The 16,608-nt window shown below is 37.0% G+C and overlaps 1 protein-coding gene across 1 annotated transcript in view; it reads left to right on the top strand.

Moving 5' to 3' along the window:
• The window catches only part of LOC132547073 (zinc finger protein 77-like), a 239,315-nt gene that overhangs the window by 145,628 nt on the left and 77,079 nt on the right, over positions 1–16,608 (top strand). The gene's annotated exons all lie outside the window — the stretch shown is intronic.

Genomic DNA, 16,608 nt, shown 5'->3' on the forward strand with positions numbered 1-16,608 from the left:
TACCCGGAGAAAATGGCCCTCATTTCACTGTCACATTGAGATAGTTATAAACACCCAGAGAAAATGTCCCTCATTTCACTGTCACATTGAGATAGCTATTAACACTCGGAGAAAATGTCCCTCATTTCACTGTCACATTGAGATAGTTATTAACACCCGGAGAAAATGTCCCTCATTTCACTGTCACATTGAAACAGTTACTTACACCTGACTAAAATGACCCTTATTTCACTGCCCCAACAGTCATGATAATATTGGAAATTATATGATGTGTGCATAATTTCATTGCCAGAAAAGTTATTGCAGAGGATATGTCAGTTTCTCAGATCGCTGAAAGAAATATTTGACAGTGATGACTTTAATTACATTTTGGTGGAGGGGAAGGGAGCACATAATTTTATCTAATTATATACATTTGTCTGTCCATCCAATCCCATCTTGTTTAGAATCAGTGTCAACTTGAGTCATAATAAGCTGAAATCATGTCATTTGGTCGAGGTTAAATGATCAAAGGTCACATGTGACAGCATCTCGAATGATGTATGTCTTCCAGATATTGTTTAATTAGTTTGGTAAATAATTTTATAGGCTGTTCTAGAAATATCAACTACCCACACACCTTTGTTTTTTTAAACCATACACTTATGTAACATCATATACGTATTTATTGTAGGTTGCACTGGCAAATCATTTAGAAAAGTTATTGTGCATATATTGTTGATAAAACAGTGGTCAAGGGATGTCAAGCTTATTTAAATGGCAGAAAAAATCGCATAAATTTATGATCCTAAACTTTTTGTGTCCAGCATGATTCATTTTTTTAATGCAATACACTCCCACTTTATATGTATTGTGATTTCCCAAGCTGTTGCAGGAGAAACATGTAATTGTATTTTATCCTAAAGTCTAATCCACAATTCACCTTTCAAGGCTGGTCTCCCTATGAACTATGTAAGATTTTTCTTTATGAACAATTGGGGAGAGTCCACTTCAAAACACAAGGGTTGACAGCCTACTAAGCTGCTGTTGTCTGCTTTCTAGTCTCTGTAGTGGTATCCAGCTCTTTGATGTTGTTCAGGAATTGTCTGCTATAAAGGAGCTAATTGTCTGGGCGGTATGACAAATCTTATCCATAGATATATAAATGAAGCCCAATGTTTTATCATTTCAAAGTGGCAGTGTTTTCATTGCTTTTTAATTCCTTGGACAAAATTTTGTGATCTAAATATTGCATTTATTAATATAAATTAATAAACATCATATTTATTAGTTTTAGTAGCCATATTGAAACACAAAAGCTTAATTATGATCTCAGCCTTTCGAAGAGAAAGTGGATAAGTAATTTGAGGATGTACGTCTGTTGTTTTGTCCGTAATGGTTAGTCTGTATCTGACTTTAGTTTCCATACAATAACTCTACTAACAGTGAATGCATTTTGATTAAATTAAGTTTCCAAGTTTATCTTTCGATTCCTCATCCACAGTTTGACCACCGATGCTGTTCGTTGATGTTTATGCATAATTAATTAGATACTACATTTCTGATTGGCTGTTTGGCTTACCTGCGATAACTAAATGTAAATGGGTTTTGATCAAATTTGGTTTGAAGGTGTGTCCTGCTACCCTTAACCTGAGTTTGACTGCAGATGGTGTTCATTGACGTTTATGCATAGTTAATAAGGTGCTTCATTTCTTATTGCCCAATAAGTTTCTGTGTGATAACTTTGCTAAATGCCAATGCATTTCAAGGGAATTTGGTTTACAGATTCATTATACCATCCTTTAGCTAGACTTAAGATGCCTTACCAATTATTGCCATTGAAAGTGTGGGATATAGATTCTGTGAATTCTCTTTGTTCTGTATCATGTTACAGTATTTTCACACAGTCTGAGATTTAATCTGCAATGTCATATTGCAACTGAGATATTTCTTTTAAGGTCTGCTGAATAAGCTTCAATATTTGTGAATGGTCCATGCAAATTTTCACACTTCTGCCTTATTCTTGAAAACTGCTGCAGTGCTGTAAAAAATTGGGCATAAAAATTCCATGACAACTAAAATTATAAATTGTGTTATTCCGAACTCTTGGGGTCCTGCGGTTAAGTCAAGGTCAATGGTCAAATGGCGTAAATTTTATATAGAACATTAATTTCCAGATAGATTTCAGTCGGATTAAATTCTCTAGTCAAAGAGCAGTTAAAAATATGCACCCCAGTAGGCCCCTTGTGCCGATCTTGAGTGACTTCTAGATGTGCATTCTGGTGCACGGTATATTGATTTTTAGTCTGGCTTACTCCTCTGTATAGCACTATAAAATACACTTCCCCATTCTGGTCATTGACCTGGTATCTGTCCATAATTTAAGGTGCTACTCCCAAATCTTTGTGATTTGAGGTTTCTTGCCAAGTCGTTTTGTAGCAATTCATTCATCAATATATTCCTTACTAGAAGATGATGCTATATCCTATATATTGTACTACCTAAAAGTGCTACCTATCACACTGTCTTTGTAAGGGTGCCATATCCCTTAGTAAGCAAGCCCTCTTAAGGAGAGACACACCACACTTTCTTATGTAGGAGAGTCACTTTATGTCTGCTACTTAAGGTGCCACACATGGCATTTCTTTGTTGGGAGGCCATATATGAATTCCTCTTACTAAATCCCACATCCAAAACTGTTGTACATAAGTTAATGCACCTAGTACTTTCTTCATTAATGTGTCTAATCCCAATCCCCATGTATCTGTTTGATTCTAGATGCTCCCTTCCCCATTTCTATACAAGATATGCCCTGTTACACTTACCTAACACACCCTGTCTTTATTAACTTGCTGCCAATACCTGATATCACTGATTTCTGTATATAAAAGTTGCCTCTTACCCCATTGTATACCGTTTTTTTGCATGAGACATTAAGTCACATTTTTGTTTACATACCATGTGATTTCCAGAATGGGCAGATACATATCCTGAATGAACGAAAGAAATTAATATTTCCTCTGTGCACAAGTGTTTCAAAAATATACACTTTCTTTTCGAGAAAAACTAAGCACTAAACAAACCTTCAAGAAATATATGAGTTTTGGGTTTTAATACTGAATTTCATTGATCAATATCCAAAAAGATAATAGTTAATAGAATCTTTGTAAACAAGGAAGGGAGCTTAATGCTGGCAACCTTATCTGTAATCTGCGGTAGGCATGCATTAAGTCCCGAATTAGACACTGTAAACTTTTACTACAAATGAAGTCAGATATATCATAGATGTGTTTATAATATACATTACATCTGTAATTTGATTTTTAAAAAATAATGATAAATATTCTTAATAGAACTCTATGAATTTGAAATTGTTTTTTTTTTACTTATAGATAACTGATATACAAAGATTTTCTTTGAGATTGACAATCAGTTTACGAGAATAAAAAGGTATGAATTATGATTTTGCGAAGATGTAAAACAAATACCTCAAAAGTTCAGGATATGAAATGATACAGGATGTAGCATTCAAATTCAAATTTTTGAATTCTGATGAAGGAAATAGATAAGGGTGGTAATGTCTCCTACACTAGCAGTCAGACCAGCTAGAGACTTTAAAAATCATGTTAAAGTTACAGTAAAATAATAACAAAAACCAAAATGAAATTAAAAAACGAAAAAACAACAAAAAATTAAAGTTAAAGTTGACAGAGAGGGTGAGAGAGAAACAAAACTTTTCCTCCTTAAAAAGATTTAATCGAAATTCAATTGAGATGTCAAGAACTTTCTTGTCTATATTGATCTATTAAGTCTTTGGATGATTGTAAGAAAATCTTTGAAGATTTTGATATAATGGCTGTGATTCCTATATGGTTTAGATTCTAATTTGCTGTGAGCAATATGCTATATAGGAGTTATGTCCCTTGTGGTATATGATTTGATGGTTACGTAAGAGGCAGGCGTGGACAGATCTAGGTCAACGTAGTTATATTTTTAGTCAGTGTTTAGTCTGGTGAGGCCATTATATAAAAGCACTAGACAGAAACTGTTTAATTTGGTATTGATTCAGATGGCTGATCAAATACAGGGCTGTCACACGATGAAGTAACATCAAAAATGCAGAACCTATTGATCACAGTGAATACTACTGTATACTCTACTTGACGAGTTAAAGGGGACGGGCACTTATTTCTAACGCTATAGAGTTAGGTCTTTGTTAAAAAATATGTGACTGATGGTTGCTATAATGTATGTGTAGGTAGATATACCAGGTTTCTAGACGTCTGAGTTTTTAAATAGACTGGCAAATCAATATGTTGGGTGGATACATCAAGGGTTTTACAGGACGGGCACCGAGTTGAAGAATACAGTCACACAGGCCAAGTACAAATACATGAAAAATGTTTGTATATGGTCCAGAACCTTCGTGTATGTGTGTCCATCACCTGATAATTGAAATAAAATAAATGAAATATAAGATTGAGATCAATCAAACTAAGTTGTGATATTATGATACATATTGTTAAGATTATATATCACCAATATATGGTACAGAGAAGAAGAAAAGAAACCTTTGTATTTTTGTATGTTCTGTTTATTTGTCTAATTTTGGTACCAAAGTAAAGTAAAATTTGGCCATAGAACAAAGGGTTCATGATTTAGATCAGAAAAAAAGGGGGAAAACGTTATCAAAACAAGAATTGAATAATTCATATGAATTTTATAAAAATGTCTCAAAAACATTGGGAATTTTCTTTGTCTATGGTTAAAGGCAGAGACACTGTTTGTCCTGTGTCTGTGGCTGTAGGGGACAACACACTTGTCCTCTGTCTGTGGTTATACTGAGAGACACTGTTTGTCCTTTGTCTGTGGCTGTAGGGGACATCACACTTGTCCTCTCTATGGTTATACTGAGAGACACTGTTTGTCCTGTGTCTGTGGCTGTAGGGGACAACACACTTGTCCTCTGTCTGTGGTTATACTGAGAGACACTGTTTGTCCTGTGTCTGTGGCTGTAGGGGACAACACACTTGTCCTCTGTCTGTGGTTATACTGAGAGACACTGTTTGTCCTGTGGCTGTGGCTGTAGGGGACAACACACTTGTCCTCTGTCTATGGTTATAGGCAGAGACACTGTTTGTCCTGTGTTTGTGGCTGTAGGGAAGACACACTTATCCTCTGTCTGTGGTTATACTGAGTGACATTGTTTGTCCTGTGTCTGTGGTCTGAGTCTGTAGGAGACAACACACTTATCCTCTGTCTATAATTATAGGCAGAGACACTGTTTGTCCTTTGTCTGGGGCTGTAGGGGACAACACACTTATCCTCTGTCTGTGGTTATAATGTGAGACACTGTTTGTCCTGTGTCAGTGGGTGTAGGAGACAACACACTTGTCCTCTGTCTGTGTTTATACTGAGACACTGTTTGTCCTGTGTCTGTGGTCTGTGGCTGTAGGGGACAACACACTTGTCCTCTGTCTGTGGTTATACTGAGACACTGTTTGTCCTGTGTCTGTGGCTGTAGGGGACAACACACTTGTCCTCTCTATTGTTATACTGAGAGGCACTGTTTGTCCTGTGTCTGTGGCTGTAGGGGACAACACACTTGTCCTCTCTATGGTTATACTGAGAGACACTGTTTGTCTTGTGTCTGTGGCTGTAGCTGTAGGGGACATCACACTTGTCCTCTCTTTTGTTATATTAAGAGACACTGTTTGTGCTGTGTCTGTATGGGACAACACAATTGTCCTCTGTCTGTGGGTATACTGAGACACTCTTTGTCCTGTGTCTGTGTCTGTAGGGGACAACATACTTACCCTCTGTCTATGGTTATACTGAGAGACACTGTTTGTCCTGTGTCTGTGGTCTGTGGCTGTAGGGGACAACACACTTGTCCTCTGTCTGTGGTTATAGGCAGAGACATGGTTTGTCCTGTGTGTGTGGCTGTAGGGAGACCCAGTTGTCCTTTGTCTGTGTTTATACTGAGAGACACTGTTTGTCCTGTGTCAGTGGGTGTAGGAAACAACACACTTGTCTTCTGTCTATGGTTATATGAGAGACACTGTTTGTCCTGTGTCTGTGTCTATAGGGGACAACACACTTGTCCTCTGTCTTTGGTTATACTGAGAGACACTGTTTGTCCTGTGTCTGTGTCTATAGGGGACAACACACTTGTCCTCTTGCTATGGTCATACTGAGAGACACTGTTTGTCCTGTGTCTGTGGTTATAGGCAGAGACACTGTTTGTCCTTTGTCTGTGGCTGTAGGGGACAACACACTTTTCCTCTCTATGGTTATACTGAGAGACACTGTTTGTCCTGTGTCTGGGGCTGTAGGGGAGACGCACTTATCCTCTGTCTATGGTAATAATGAGAGACACTGTTTGTCCTGTGTCTGTGGTCTGTGGCTGTAGGGGATAACACACTTGTCCTCTGTCTGTGGTTATACTGAGACACTGTTTGTCCTGTGTCTGTGGCTGTAGGGGACAACACACTTGTCCTCTGTCTATGGTTATACTGGGAGACACTGTTTGTCCTGTGTCAGTGGCAGTAGGAGACAACATACTTGTCCTCTGTCTGTGGTTATACTGAGAGACACTGTTTGTCCTGTGTTTGTGGTTGTACAGGAAGACACACTTTATCCTGTATCTGTGGTTTAAGGGAGAGAAATTATTTGCTCCGTGTCTGAGGCTAATCTGAAGAATTCTGTGTCTGTAGCTCTAGGGGAAAACACACTTAGACCTGTGTCTGTGGTTAAAGGGAAAAGCACTGCAAGATGCAATTTGTCTGTTTTCTGTGGTTTTAGGGAGGGAAACTGTTTGTCCTGTGTCTTTGAATGTAGAGGAAGATACAACAAAATAAGACACACATTGGTTGTAGAAAGAGACAGTCCTTGTCAAGTTCTTATAGAGGAGACACTACTGTCCTGTGACAGTTCTTATAGAAGAAACACTAATGTCCTGAGAAGGTCTTATAGGGGGAGACACTATTGTCCTGAGAAATGTCTTATAGTTGAGACATAAATGTCTTGTGACAGTTCTTATAGGGGGAGACATTACTGCCCTGTGACAGTTATAATAGGGGAGACACTACTGTCCTGAGAAAGGTCTTATACGGTAGACAGTACTGTCATGTGACAGTTCTTATAGAGGAGACACTAATGTCCTGTGACAGTTCTTATAGAGGAAACACTAATGTCCTGAGAAGGTCTTATAAGGGGAGACACTAATGTCCTGAGAAAGGTTTTATAGGGGAGGCATAACTGTCTTGTGACAGTTCTTATAGAGGAGACACTACTGTCCTGTGACAGTTCTTATAGGGGAGACATTACTGTCATGTGACAGTGCCTATAAGGGAGACATTACTGTCCTGTGACAGTAATAATAGGGGAGGCATTGCTGTCCTGTGACAGTTCTTATAGGGGAGACATTACTGTCATGTGATAGTACTTATAGGGGAGACATTACTGTCATGTGACAGTTCTTATAGGGGAGACACCACTGTCATGTGACAGTTCTTATAGGGAAGACATTACTGTCGTGTGACAGTTCTTATAGGGGTGACACTAATGTCCTAAAAAAGGTCTTATAGGGGAGACACTAATGTTCTGAGAAAGGTCTTATAGAGGAGGCACTACTGTCATGTGACCGTGCCTATAAGGGAGACATTACTGTCATTTGACAGTTCTAATAGAGGAGACATTGCTGTCCTGTGACAGTTCTTATAGGGAAGACACTACTGTCATGTGGCAGTTCTCATAGGAGGTGACACTACTGTTCTGTGACAGTTCTTATAGGGGAGACATTACTGTCATGTGATAGTACTTATATGGGAGACATTACTGTCATGTGACAGTTCTTATATAGGGAAACACTACCGTTATGTGACAGTTCTTATAGGAGGAGACACTACTGTCCTGTGACAGTTCTTATAGGGGATATACTACTGTCCTGTGCCAGTTCTAATAGTAGGAGGAGACATTACTGTCATGTGACAGTTCTTATAGGGGAGACACTAGTGTCATGTGACAGTCCTTATAAGTGAGACATTACTGTCTTTTGACAGTTTTTATAGGGGAGACATTACTGTCCTGTGACAGTTCTTATAGAGGAGACACTACTGTCCTGTGACAGTCCTTATAGGGGAGATATTACTGTCATGTGACAGTTCTTATAGGGGAGACATTACTGTTATGTGACAGTTTTATTGGGGAAGACACTACTGTCATGTGTTAGTTCTTATAGGTGAGACACTACTGTCATGTGACAGTTCTTATAGGGAAGACACTAGTGTCATGTGACAGTCCCTATAAGTGAGACATTACTGTCTTTTGACAGCTCTTATAGGAGAGACACTACTGTCATGTGACAGTTCTTATAGGGGAGACACTACTGTCCTGTGACAGTCCTTATAGGGGAGATATTACTGTTATGTGACAGTTTTTATAGGGGAGATATTACTGTTATGTGACAGTTTTTATAGGGGAGACATTACTGTTATGTGACAGTTTTATTGGGGGAGACACTACTGTCATGTGACAGTTCTTATAGGTGAGACACTACTGTCATGTGACAGTTCTTATAGGGAGAGACTCTAGTGTCCTGTAATGGTTCTTATAGGGGAGATGTTATTTGCTGTCCTATGACATTTGTTGTTGGAGGAGACACAGCTGTCCTGTGACTATTGTTTTAGAGGGACACACTGCCCTTTGTCAGAGGTTCTAATAGGATATACTTTTTTTCCGGTTTCAGTGGTTGTAAAGGGAAATATTGTTTGGCCTATTTCAGTGGTTGCTGGAAAAGAAGTATTTTGTTTTTGAATGTCACTGGTTGTTCAGGTTTTTCCAGTGTTGATGATAGTTGAAACAGCAATATTTGGTTGCCGTGTTAGGATGCATGTGCAGTGAAGAGATATATATACAGCATGCTTCGACACAGGAGTTTTAATTGGTATTAGGGCTGCAAGGAAAGCAAAAAACTGGGGCACATTGAGGCACCAAGAGGCAGCTAGATCAATAAAAACCCAACAAATGTCAAAGTCTTTTTTTCTGCTGGTTTATTTTTTTGCTTTTTCTTATTGTTTGCAGGTTGCTGTATCCATCCAATCAGAATGGATTATATCTGAGTTCAGTGACTCATCCTAAAATTGGCTTTGGAAAAGCAGAAAACAACTAGCTAGTTTATTTTTCATTCTAACTTTTATTTTTTTTTGTCAGGCTTCTGTAGTATACACAGGACAACTTCTACCAAAACAATGTGTATGTGTTTGTAAAGGCTATTGATTTGTATGAGACTGTTAAGCAAATAAATTTTAAGTGAATGTTAAAATTTCCAGTTGAGTACCCTTTCCGAAATGTTTTACTGTAGAAGGAATCAATGAAAAGACTAGGATGGCTGCAACATGATGTCTTTCACATCTATACCCACGTGGTATAACCAAAGGCCTTAACTGAAATCAAATTGACAGTTTAATTTTGATTTCAGATTGCACTGGGGTTTTTTGCCCCAATTTTGCTTTGATATTCAATCATTCTACAGGAATGTGTTCTTCCCATTTTTCCATTTTACTTCTTTTTTTTATTTGTATGCATGTTCCAATAATAGAATGGATTTGGAGCTTACATTGAAAAGATATGTTGCAAACGTGTTAATTGATGAATTCAACTACAGATATAGGGGCTACAAATTGATTAATTCCTGCACATGTAGATTTCTTTAAAATTGATAAAACTGATGTACTTGTAACCTAATAAAAACCTGCATGATGCCAAGTTTACTTGCCTCTTTGGTGACACATTTCCCTATTGTGTTGCTGAGTTTACTCTGATCTAAACTCGTTAGTTCTCAGATTTCTTGATTTCTTAAAACCGTGAACAAAATTGAGGATTGTCTTTAATCTATTACATTTGTTGATTAAGAAGTTTTGATTCATTTGTTATGGGATTGGGTGATAAAAGTCATATCATGTTGCCTGTGTCAGTACAATCCCATTCCATCCCAAATTCATGTTGTCTCACCAGTGACTTGATTTCTCGTGGGATTGTCATCATATTTATGCAAAAAAACGTAAGGATGCATAGGTCAATGTCATAGTCATCATTACTATTTATACTTATGCATAGGAGCAAGCCTTGAAATCATTTTCTGGTTTGTCTCAAATTGTCCTTCACTTGAGAAAAAAAAACACCCAGAAAATATTGACCAAAGTTCTGTAAGTAATGTGTCTTTTAAATCTGATTGAGGTTGGTCAGAAAATAAGACCCTGGTAGAGATTGGCATCACCTGATTAAGGAGATAGGATCTTGGTGTAGCAATACAAGTATGACTTTGACTTTGGTGTAGAATCAAAATACAAAGCTTGTAGGGAGATTTGACCTTGATAGGGAGAAGCAAGCGGGGTATGAACCTGATAAGGAATATGACCCTGGTTATGGGAAGGATCATTGTGTGGAGATACTACTGAGGTAGGAAGATATAACCCTAGTTATGGTCAGATTTATACCTGCTAGAAAGTTATAGGAGATGATTGAAGAAGTAAGATGAATCTCCAAACTTGTGCTGTTAAGGTTTAATTTCCGACTACAAAGCTAGCTATTAACTCAGTTTTATCTGTTGAAATCTTCTCGATAATAATGTATTAAAGAGACTTGATTTTTAAATAATTCTAGATAAGGATAGAAGAATTCGAATAGAGTTATCTCCCTTCTGAATGGTCGCTTTGGAAACTGCATTTTAGATAATGAAATGTATTTTCAGGTATATAGTTCAATGAGACGAACATGATAACAACTTTAAATTACTACCATATAATGTCAGTTTTACCAACAGGTTATTGCATTAAAATATGATTCTGCTAATTGCAATTTCTCTCTGTTGTTTAGTAATTGTTGTAATGTGCAAAATACTTTATTGGGTGAATTATCCCAAAAATGAGATTGTGCTTAAATTCTATTTACCAACTAAAGATTACAATATCATTGTAACTGTATATTCACAAGATGCTTAGATCCTCTATTTGATTTCATTGTGGACTGAGAAAATGTAGGTACATTTCAACCATTTGATTATGTTCCTGCTGTACACAAGAGGGATATTGATGAAATGTGGTGACCTGATCAAGAGTGCTGTAAGTACAGAATGTATTTAGACAAGGTTACAATTGCTGAAGCATATGTCACTCTTAATTGATAGTTCTACACATTTGATTGGAAACTAAATCAATTAATAAAAGTGTTGCGTCACTTCATCTTTCGTTTTCCAATTTGAAATAAATCCCAAAGTGGTATCTAAAAAAAAAAGCATGTTCTGGTTACTTGAGTAACTGACTTGTGCATATCGCCATAGCAATAGATCATTTAACATATATCACAGAGAGCTATAGACAATATTTTTTCATCATTTTAATTCAGTATAATTCTTTTTGATCAACAAATGTTTTTGAAAATGGAAAGATTTCTTTTTCTATAGTACCCTTAAGAATTTATCTCTGTAGTAAATGATAAAAAACATGGTAAAAATACCACAGTTTTCTTCCTGTTTATTAGATCAAGACAGCACTATAGAAATATAAAAATGCATCATTATTCCCCTTGGATAAGGTTTTAAAGTTTTAAGTACAACAGTGGGATCCTTCTGGATTGACTGATGTACTTTTACAAATAGAAAGTACAAGTGTTCATTGATGGAGAGGTTGCTTTCAGAATTATACACCATGCTGGTATTCTTTAAAAATTCTGCTATCTAAAGTTACAAAAAAACAACTTTTGGTTCACAGATTGAGAATCATGAAAGTAAATTTTTGTCATGGAAATCTAAATCAGTAAATTTCCTTTGTGGAATTCAAAATAAGTAAATTTTTGTTGTGAAAATCAAAATACCGTAAAATCCACAAAATGTGCACAGTTTTTCTTGAGAAATTAGAAATTAAACATTCAAAGTGGGGGGACTGCACACATTACGAATAACTGTAGGATTTTTCAAGTTTTTTCCCTCGGTGGAAAAATCTAAGATTCTTTGGTACTGCAATCATTGATTGTCAGATTTATCTGGAACACAAAACTGACACAAGAAGGATTTGATAATTTATTTATGAACAACAATAGTTAAATATGTATTCATACAATAATCATACCTTTTTGTGTTAATATTACATTCTCAATTAAATTAGATGATCTGACCACAAGGGCACATATGTGCATGCCGAAATAGATGCTATTGAATTCCAGTATTCACGGCCCTCCATTTGGTTAAGAGTTTGAAAGACTCGGCAGAATTAATCTATAATTCACTACTTTAATAATGCCGGAAACTTATCGGTTACTTTTTCCTTAAGTAGCAAGCTACTATCGGATTATTGATAGGTTGCCTGCTTACTGTACTCTTGAGCAAATAGTCAATAAATTAACATTGCCGTAGCTGTATAGTTTTAAACAAGGTTGCACAGCACCCTCTAGATAATGGTTGGTGGGTTCAAAGCTCAGTCACAACATTTTTTATCGATATTTACTGTTTAATTTTATTTTTTTATATGAGTAAATTTTTACTTTGAAATCGGGCATAACAAATCATTTACTAAAATTGCTAGTACTTAATGTTTGTTTCACCACAACTACTGTATCATATGTACCGGCCCAGTAGTGGGATATAGTGACAATGTTAATACAGTAATACATCTATATAAAGATTTATCACTGGTTAGCTTGTAAATATATACATATTAATGCAAACTATCTGTGACAATGTCATCCAAAATTAAAACAAAGTGTTTAAAAATGTGATAGCAACTAGCGAGACAGAAAACTACCAATCAGTAGAGACAGTGGCCTGTTTGAGACAATGAAATATAGTCAATTGTAGTATGATTATCTTTTGAAACACTTACAAGTTTGACTTAAGAAATTGACGAGTTTCATTTTGTCCTCTTTTGCATTGGGTATTTCAAAGAAAAAGCCATGAGCACATGTCCCTTTTCATGTGTCAAAGCGGAAGTTAGTGTCAATATATTAGTATGCAGAGTGTGGATTGAGACTTATCATCTGACTACAGATTTGTTATTTATTAAATTAGTTTTATTGGTGTTTACGAAGCATATCCATGAGCATAACCATATCTTATTTGCCATAGTAAATAGAGATGATCTTGGCATGATAATCTTACCAAGTTGTGTTCCTCTTTTGACAATGTCAACTGGCACAAGCACAATGTGACAGCAAATAATTGAAGAAAACTTGATTTGCGGGATCATATTTACCTGGTTTGGTTATTAATAGGTTAATAATTATTTGTACCTGTGATTTCAGCACTCTAGACACAGTTGGTTAGGACTGTTCGTGTATGTAAGATAAATCAGAAATATTGTGCAGATTTTTTACTTCAACTGTATTAATTAAAAGTCAATAAATGTGATGACAGCGAATTTTGAAGAATTCTCAAGTTTTGGACAGTATATAGTTGGTCTGACATGATAGTTCGCATTCTGAAGCTGCAGATTCTGAGATCGATTTCTTCGCACCAGAGATTGTTTTTTATTGAATATTTGGATATGCACATTACACAAGTAGAAGCATATTTTCAGTATTTTCAATACCAAAAACTACATTTGAACAGTATATAGTTGTGCACATTATTCATGTTTTTGTGGTAGTGAATTCCTGTTGCGAAAATTCAAAGTAAGTATATTGCTCTCTTGAAAGTCAAAGCAAGTAAAATTCTGCCATGAAAACCAGAGAAGTAAATTTCCATTATGAAAATCAAAGTCATTTGAAGTTCTGTTTTGAAAAAAAAGGGAAAAAAATCAGACTGCAGAATATATGTCTTTGTTAATTTGTTTCTCTGAGAGAACATGACTATTTTTTGCATGCATATCAATTGAAGAACATGAAAACCTCTTCACTTAAATAAACATAAGCAGATTTAACAATGATAAATGATTTTCATCCATATACAGCAAACAAAATATACAAAAGCTAAAATGAGGTTCAATTAAAATTAAGAGCAATATTTAAAGCCTAAAGATCATTGGAGTATTTTTTTATAACATAAGATCTTGATACATGGACAGTTCAAATATAACTTAACTCATTCAAATAACTACAAAGCTTATCATTATAGAAATATACGGAATTATATAGAGTAGATAAAAATCATTTCTGTATGTCTTTTTCCTTCCGTTATTTCTCTGTTTAAATGGTGAGGGTAGACATGATGTCAGTGTCTTCCTACATTTAGAAGGTGCTATGGTGAGGTGAAAAGGTATGTGTTCAGTCTCCGCCCACATTCAGAAGGTGCTATGGTGAGGTGGAAATGTATGTGTTCAGTCTCCACCAACATTAAGAAGGTGCTATGGTGAGGTGAAAAGGTATGTGTTCAGTCTCCGCCCACATTCAGAAGGTGCTATGGTGAGGTGGAAATGTATGTGTTCAGTCTCCACCAACATTCAGAAGGTGCTATGGTGAGGTGAAAAGGTATGTGTTCAGTCTCCGCCCACATTCAGAAGGTGCTATGGTGAGGTGGAAATGTATGTGTTCAGTCTCCGCCCACATTCAGAAGGTGCTATGGTGAGGTGGAAATGTATGTGTTCAGTCTCCGCCCACATTCAGAAGGTGCTATGGTGAGGTGGAAATGTATGTGTTCAGTCTCCGCCCACATTCAGAAGGTGCTATGGTGAGGTGGAAATGTATGTGTTCAGTCTCCGCCCACATTCAGAAGGTGCTATGGTGAGGTGGAAATGTATGTGTTCAGTCTCCGCCCACATTCAGAAGGTGCTATGGTGAGGTGGAAATTATGTGTTCAGTCTCCGCCCACATTCAGAAGGTGCTATGGTGAGGTGAAAAGGTATGTGTTCAGTCTCCGCCCACATTCAGAAGGTGCTATGGTGAGATGGAAATGAATGTGTATGTGTTCAGTCTCAGCCCACATTCAGAAGGTGCTATGGTGAGGTGGAAATGTATGTGTTCAGTCTCCACCAACATTAAGAAGGTGCTATGGTGAGGTGAAAAGGTATGTGTTCAGTCTCCGCCCACATTCAGAAGGTGCTATGGTGAGGTGAAAAGGTATGTGTTCAGTCTCCGCCCACATTCAGAAGGTGCTATGGTGAGGTGGAAATGTATGTGTTCAGTTTCCTCACCCAATTCAGAAGGTGCTATGTTGAGATGGAAATGTATGTGTTCAGTTTCCTCACCCACATTCAGAAGGTGCTATGGTGAGGTGAAAAGGTATGTGTTCAGTCTCCGCCCACATTCAGAGTGTGCTATAGTGAGGTGAAAAGGTATGTGTTCAGTCTCCGCCCACATTCAGAAGGTGCTATGGTGAGGTGAAAAGGTATGAGGTAATTTTCTCCTACATTCAGAAGGTGCTATGGTGAGGTGAAAAGATATGTGTCCAGTTTCCTCCCACATTCAGAAGGTACTATGGTGAGGTGAAAATGTATGTGTTCAGTCTCCGCCCACATTCAGAAGGTACTATGGTGAGGTGAAAATGTATGTGTTCAGTCTCCGCCCACATTCAGAAGGTACTATGGTGAGGTGAATATGTATTGGACTGACTACAGTAAATAAACAGTCCCACATAAAGGTCCCTGTGACATTCTATCTGGACCGACTACAGTAAATAAACAATCCCACATCAAGGTCCCTGTGACCTTCTATCTGGACCGACTACAGTAAATAAACAATCCGACATCAAGGTCCCTGTGACCTTCTATCTGGACTCACTACAGTAAATAAACAATCCCACATCAAGGTCCCTGTGACCTTCTATCTGGACTCACTACAGTAAATAAACAATCCCACATAAAGATCCCTGTGACCTTCTATCTGGACCCACTACAGTAAATAAACAATCCCACATCAAGGTCCCTGTGACCTTCTATCTGGGCCCACTACAGTAAATAAATAATCCCACATTAAGGTCCCTGTGACGTTCTATCTGGACCCACTACAATAAATAAACAATCTCACATAAAGATCCCTGTGACCTTCTATCTGGACCCACTACAGTAAATAAACAATCCCACATAAAGATCCCTGTGACCTTCTATCTGGACTAAATAGCAAAATTTAATTCATATCACTTACAGACTTCTAACTTCTGTTTTATTATTATTATAGAATACAAGAGTATCCTACGATCTCCTGCATTAAATTTATTATGATATCCCTATTATTGTCCTTTAATTTTCACAAGTTTCTTCATTGTAAAAGAGATCAGATATCTAACAGTTCCTTTGAATAATAGAGAGGGTATATATAATTTCATCAGACTGTTTAGACTCAGGTCAGCTTAACAGGTATCACATTTGTGCTACAATGCACAACTTTTACTTTAAATGGACCTTGATTAATGCCTAGCATGGTTAGCCAAGACAACTGTAAAACTCTAGCTTTATATTAATTTTCAAAGGTTTGAATGCAGATTCACCACTATTAATGATATGACATTTGTAACATAAATTTGTCACTCAGATTTGTCTATCCAGTTTATTTTATTTATTTTTGTGGGGTAAAATGTCTACACTACTGCCCAATCTCTACCAGAGTTGTTGTTCCTTAACAGTCACAATACACCTCTGTAAACAGCTCAAGGGCTACCAATAGTCGACACTGCGGTCAAGGTCAAAGTTTGACATCATGCAA

The sequence above is a fragment of the Ylistrum balloti genome, unplaced genomic scaffold (assembly GCF_031769215.1).
Source record: "Ylistrum balloti isolate Yb309-2 unplaced genomic scaffold, AGI_CSIRO_Ybal_v1 Utg369932, whole genome shotgun sequence".
Lineage (NCBI taxonomy): Eukaryota > Metazoa > Mollusca > Bivalvia > Pectinida > Pectinidae > Ylistrum > Ylistrum balloti.